General features: G+C 54.9%; 1 pseudogene; it reads right to left on the minus strand.

Moving 5' to 3' along the window:
- Positions 1-230: 230 nt before the first annotated feature.
- On the minus strand, positions 231-4,420 carry LOC120647671 (annotated as a pseudogene).
- Positions 4,421-7,007: the final 2,587 nt, after the last annotated feature.

Raw genomic sequence — 7,007 nt, forward strand, 5'->3', positions numbered from 1 at the left:
CACACAGGACACACCGCAGTGTACATACAATACACGTAACACACCACACACGTACTGCCAGACAGAATACAGAACAGAGAATCGTTGCAGCGCGGCGAGATGAGATAAAATGAGGCCATGCCCACAAGTGCTAGGACGGCACGTGGCCAGCACGAGGTCGCAAGGCCCGTTTGCATGCATGTGCATGCACCGCAGCGACCGGCGAGCTATCAAGGGCGAGGCCAAGGCTACTAGTCCGCAGAGACGGCGGCGACCGGGACGAACGGAGTGGCGCACAGCATCAGCAGCGAGCGGCGGCGCACGCCGAGGCCGGGCGCCTCCTCCATGTCCACCTCCTGGACGCCCTCTGGCAGCGACCAGTCGAAGTGGTAGAGCATCGCGACCAGCGCGAGCTCCATGCTGGCGAGTCCGTAGTTGAAGCCGGGGCACATCCTACGGCCGGAGCCGAACGGCAGGAACTCGTAGCTGCTGCCCGTGAAGTCGACAGTGCCCTCCTCGAAGCGCTCCGGCTTGAACTCCTCGGCGTCGTCCCAGTACCTGGGGTCCCGGCTATACATGTCCAATTCGGGCCGGCCCGCCGGGCGGCCCGTGGCCCGGCACGGCGAGGCACGGCCCGAGCATGGCCCGGCACGAGGTCCGTGCTGTGCTTGGGCCGGCAGGTCGGCCCACGGTGACGGCTCGAGCACGGCCCGGTAAATGTGTCCGGCCTGGCATCGGCCCGGTATATATACCCACCCCTCCCCTCCCCCTCATAACCCTAGCCATTCGGCCATCCCCTCGCTCACAGCAGAGCCGCCCGTAGTCTCCCTCGCTCGCCACGCCTCACCCATCGTAACCCTAGCCATTCGCCGAAGAGTGGAGACGGACACCGCCGAGCCGCCATCGACGCCTTCTGATCCTCTACCCCTCTCTCTCCCTCCTCGCTCTATCCTCTTCCCTCTCCTCCTCTCTCGCTGCCTCCGTAACCCTAACCCTAACCTCGATCTGGTCAAGTTCTGTGCCAAGCTCCGCTGGTCGTTTTCCCTCGCCGCCGGTGGATCTGGTGCTCCGGCTGCGCAGGTGAGCCGTACGCCCATCCCTCTCTTCCGCACGAGGTCTCGAACCCTAACCCTAAATCAGTAACCCTAACCTCTATGTTCTTCTTCTTTCTCTTGTGTTGCAGGTCGTTGGCTATGGGTCTTCTTCCATAGATCCGGTGCCACGTGGCCGTGAGGGAGCCGGATACGCCGGCTGAGGAGGCGGCCATGTCCATGGAAGATGATGCCATGGACGACGACTACTATGCTGCCGCCGAGGCCAAGGCCGACGAGGCGGAGCGGGAGCTTGAGGCGCAGAACGAGGCCGAGGATGCCCGGCGCTTCATCCTGGGTAGCAGTGCAGATGCTGCCATCGAAGTGGATGCTGCCATCGAACTATTGCATAGAAGTTATTGTCTTTTCTTCAATTATTCTATGACTCAACTGTTGCACTATCTGGTGTTTATTACCCTACATCACCCTTAATGCTGCATCATATTTTGAAAATTGCTAGGCATCTAAATGCATATGAGAACCATGAACTGCTAAGAACTGTTGTTGTTCCTATGAAAACTAAGTTCTTCAAATACTGGAGGGAGATACCCCTCCTGTATTCATTTGCTTTCATTTTTTATCCTAGAGCTAGGATGAGGGGGTTTCATAAAGTATTGCAGAAGTTAAGTGTTCTTAATGGTCAAGATTATGCTAGATACCCATCATCTATTCGTTGCAAGTTAACTAAGATGTTTCAAGTTTATGAGTCCAAGTTTGGTGATGCTTGCTTGAGGACTTCAACACTGCCAGCTGTTTCTGGTACGAGAACTGAGGCCTGGGATGATATATATGGTGATGAGGAAGCTTTTGCAGGTAATCCTGGTAATGGTGCAGGTACATCAGCTAGTTCAGGTCTATCTGAACTCTCTTCTTACCTTGATAGTGACACTGAGGTTAAGTTTGGACCTGATTTCAACATTCTAAACTGGTGGCAGCGCCATAATCAGACTTATCCTATCTTATCTATACTTGCTAAGGATGTTTTGACTGTCCCAGTGTCTACTATTTCTTCAAAATCCACTTTCAGCTTAGCTAGCAGGGTCCTCGAGGAGCGGCGGCGGCGGCTAACACCAGACATGGTGGAGGTCCTCTCATGCATCAAGGATTGGGAGTTGGCGGACTTGCACAAGCATCACACTGTAGAGAAGGAAACAAAGGACCTTGAAGCAGCCTTTGAAGCTATGTACCTGGACAATGAGGAAGAAACATCACCTGGTACCAAGCGAAAGGAGCAAGAAGGAGGTAGTGGACCTGATGCTGCTGCTAGGAAGAAAGACAAGGGCCCAGCAACTGAACCATCCAGTTCAAGAGGCAAAAGAGCTTGAACTTCAATCTCTCTTTCCATTCTGGCTATCTAATATCTATTCATGTATCTGTAACTGTAATGAACTATGACATGGACTATGAACAATGAACTATGAACTAAGGAGCTGGCTGTACTCTTTTCCTTTCTAGGGTTTTCTCACGAGGTGTGAGTTTTTACCTAGGAAGGTTTTTAATGAGCCAGCATTGCACTAAGGCTCCATTTACATTTTGAGATGCATTGTTCTGTGTTCTGTGATGGTTTGAATATCTGGATGATCTAGTTTAGTAGATTGAATGATTATGCCTGGTATTTTGGAGTTTGGTCATAAATTGTTGAATGCTTGAGTTTGAACATATGAAATCTGTTTATATTGCATTATTTGGAGTTGATTGAGTTCTTGTGTGTCCTGGGCACGGGCACGGCACGACACTGCCAGGCTGACCGTGCCCCAGGCACGGCACGGCCCGTCTAAGCTTAACCGTGCCGTGCCTGGGCAGGAAAGCCGGCACGGAGTGCTGGCCCGGCACGGCACACCCAAATGGACATGTATAGTCCCGGCCGATGGCGAACGCGTTGATGATGACGCGGGACTTGACCGGGATGGTGTACCCGTCTAGCGTCTAGCTCGCACGCCTCGATGCTCTCCCGAGGCACCAGCATCAGCGCCGGCGGGTGCAGCCGCAGCGCCTCCTTGATCACCAGCTTCAGGTACTGGAGGTTGCCGCCCTGCTGCTGCTGCAGGTCGGCCTCCGTCACCACCGCCTTCCCCCGGAACGCCTCCCGGATCTGCCCCTGCATCTTCTTCATCACCGCCGGGTTCTGCATCAGCTCCGACATCCCCCACTCCATCGCCGACGCCGAGGTCCCCGTCCCGCCGGCGAACATGTCCTGCGTGTGCGTGCATGGGTGCTCGGCCTCGATCAGTCGTGTTCGTGTCTGCGTGATGATGATGACTAGCTATAGCTAGGACGACGACGACTTGCTTACCAGTATGATGGCCTTGATTCTGCTGTTGTTGAGATGGAAGCCGAAGCCGCCTTTCTCCTGCAGGCCGATGAGCACGTCGACGAGGTTCTCCTCGGCGTTCCCGGCGCCGCTCTTGGCCTTGTCGTCGAGGACGGCCTTCCTGTCGTCGATGATCTCCTGCAGGATGGAGTCCCCCGTCCGGTGGATGTCTTGGAGGCAGCGCTTCATGCCGGTGACCTTGGCCAGCACGGCGGTCCACGTCGGGAACAGGTCCGGGATGTTGAAGCCGCTCGACAGGCCGACGCCGGCCTTGATGGCCGCCATGAACTCCGCCGTGTTCCTCCGCTTCTTGCCGAACGCCGCCCGCGACACGATGCTGTTGGTCAGGCTGTGGAACATCACGCTCAGGTTCACCGGCGCCGACGGCCCCGCCGCGCGGATCTCCTCGAGCTTTAGCGCAACCTGCACGCGTCGCGTACAAATAAAAGTCCGTGAGCGATCCGTCACGCTACGTTTTTTTGTTTCCATTTGAACTGTGCAGTTCGAGTTGCCATAGGACGGCCGGCCTGGCGGCCTGCATGCATGATGCATGCATGCGCTCACCTCGTCCTCCCTGATGTGGCGGAAGGAGAACACGCGCTTGGGGCTGAGGATCTCGGCGGCGCAGAGCTGCCGGAGCTTGCGCCAGTAGTCGCCGGAGGGGGAGAAGAGGATGTCGGCCCAGTCGTAGCCGATGATCTCGCCGGCGAGCAGCTTGGGGCGCGTGGCGAAGTTGGTGTCGTGGGTCTTGAGCACCGCGCGCGCTGTCTCCTTGGACGACGCCACCACCAGCGGCGTTTGCCCGAGCCGCAGCATCATGAGGGGCCCGTGCGCGGCGGCCAGGTCCCGCAGCGCGCGGTGCGGCAGCACGTTCACGAGGTGGTGCATGCTGCCGATCACCGGCATGCAGCCTCCACGGGCCCGGCGGCAGCCGCGCCGCCCTCGGCCTCATCAGGGGCGCCGGGGCCAGCTTCACCAGCTGCAGCAGCGCCACGGCCGCCACGGACAGGAGGAGCGAGTGGAAAAAGTACTCGTCCATGGCTAGCTGAACTGCAGTGTAGAGGACTGTGCTTGCTTGCTGTGGACTGCGCGTGGTTGGGGCCTTGCTTGGGGGCTCGTATATATAGGGCGGGCGAGAGGGGCTCCAACAACTAGGGCGCCGCATGGTATGAATTATTGGCCTGGCCGAGTCGTCACGATGATGGCGTCACTCTCCTTAAGCTAGCAGCTAGCAGGGTGTGTTCTTAATTGGACGGTATCATTAGAGCTGGAGCATCATATCGACCATGCGTTCACACCCAACGCTGCAGCAGGTTTCGTGAATAACGTGCCTGCTGGGCATCGCGCTCCCTAATGCATGGCATTTTTTTTGTCAAGCAGTGTACACGTATCGCGTATGTACGTATAGGTGGGATGGAACGTGTAGAGGTGACGCCGTTCCATCTTCCATCACCGGTCTGCATGAGATGCCAAGCAACCTCCGGTGGTTGATCCGATCCGCTAGCTGCACTTGGAGAGAGGATAAAAAGAAGAAAAAGTGAGCCCATGAGACTGAAGCCCGATCGATCACAAGAGGAAACGACAGTACAAACAGACGCGTCTCGGTCGATTTTCTGACCATCTGATCCATCAGGCAGCGACGACCGAGCTTGAGCGTACGTGAGTTAGTGAGTGTGAACAGTGCAGTAGATTAATTTGCCTGGCACGTCGGACGTTCCTACTGGCACGGGTCGGGACGAACCGGCGAAGCCGTACACGTACGCCCCGGATGGCCTCACCCAAGAAACCCCACAGCGTTGTGGTGGATGGCAGGATAATCCTAAACATTGGTGCGTGCTCAGCTACGGGGGCGCACGGCGCGTAACGTGTTAAACATGGCGCGTCCACGTGCACGCGTGCCTGCTACCATCCGATCCTGTGCAGTACAAGTACACTAGCATTTGATTACGTGCATGACTTGCTACCACCCGGTCTCCAATATAATTCTTTAGGATGTGTTTAGATCCTGTAAAAATTTGGACAAAATTTATTGTAGCAATTTTCAACCGAAGATTAGAAGGAATAACATGATCTAATTATAAAACTAATTACACAGATGGACGGAAATCACAAGATGAATCTATTAAACCTAATTAATCCATTAGATGTTGTTTACTGTAGCACGACATTGTCTAATCATAATTCAATTAGGCTTAGAAGATTCTTCTCGAAATTACACCCGGGTTATGAAATAGGTTGTATCAGTTATCCATATTTAATACTTCTAATTAACGGTCAAACGTCAGAAGTTCCTGTAGCGCCGAAATTTTTTTGAGATCTGAACATACCTACCTAGCTAGCTGATGGTGGTGGTTATTAGGTCGAGACGGGCATACACAGTGGTTCCAGGTGGATAATTTTTTGCTTTTGACCGGAGCCAATTAGTTATTAGTTTGTATCAGTTTAAGCAAACCTGTCGTGTGGAATCAAATCACCCATATGTGTATGGATGTATGTATATGCTCCTCAGCTAATGCATGCTTAAAAAATTAATTAGTGGGCAAGTTTATTGCAATTGATTCGTGCTCAACCGATTAAGGATGTGTTTGTCATAGCTTATTTTTAACTTCAACTTCATCTATTTCACGCAAATTGAGATACTTTGTGAAGTCATTGTGGGTGAAGTTGTACCAAACGGCCTCATATACAGCAGGATAACGAATGTACCATTGAATTAGAGGATATAAGTATGTAACTAAGACCCATTTCAGCAGGGCTCCTTCGGCAGCTTCTTCACCGGCTTCTCAACGAGCGAGACGTTTGAACCGAACTGCTCCTCCGCAGAAGCCCCTCGAATCCCGTCCTCTGGAGCCGTTCTCAAGGAGCCGGTTGAACCGGACGGCTCCTCCGCGGAAGCCCCTCAAATCCCGTCCTCTGTAACCATTCGGGACTCGGGAGTGTGGGAGAGAGAGAGAGAGAAAAAAAACGGCTTCCCCGCGGCTTCTCCCGCGTTGTTTGCCATGCCAGCTTTGTCCCCGCGAGGAGCTGCGGGCGCGGAGATGCGAACGGCAGGGCGCGAGTGGTGGTGCTGCGGAGACGGCGGCAAGCGCGGGCCCCTGAGCGCGGCTGCAGCGGACGCAAGCGCGTGAGCGGCGGGGTCGCGAAGGTCGGAGCGGGCGCAGAAGGCGAGCAGTGGTGCCGTGGACTGGAAGCGGCAGCCGCAGCAGGCAAGAGCGCGCGAGCGGCCGGGTCGCGGATGCAGGAGCGTAAGCAGAAAGCGAGCAGTGGTGCCGCGGAGGTGGCGACGAGCGCGGCCGCGCGGGTGCAGCCGTCCAGCGGGTGCTCGCTCGCGGAGGCCGGGACACGCGCACTCGCGCAGGGCGGAGGCAGGCGCCAGGGGGCGAGCTGCGGGAAGATGTTGAACAAATAAGGATGAGAGAAAAAAAAGGAGAAAAGAAAAAATAGGAAGAAAAAAGAAAATATAGAAAAGGAAGGATATTATGGATATTGGATAGCTAGAATTAGTGGTTTTACCAAACGTTTTCTAGCTAGATAACTTGGAGCTAAAAAAAGCTGCTCAATCAAAAAGCCAAAGGAGAAAAAGGCGGCCGCGGCGGAGCTCCTAGTAGTGGAGCTCGAGGTCCGCA

Source organism: Panicum virgatum, chromosome 9K (genome assembly GCF_016808335.1).
Source record: "Panicum virgatum strain AP13 chromosome 9K, P.virgatum_v5, whole genome shotgun sequence".
In the NCBI taxonomy this organism is placed as follows: domain Eukaryota; kingdom Viridiplantae; phylum Streptophyta; class Magnoliopsida; order Poales; family Poaceae; genus Panicum; species Panicum virgatum.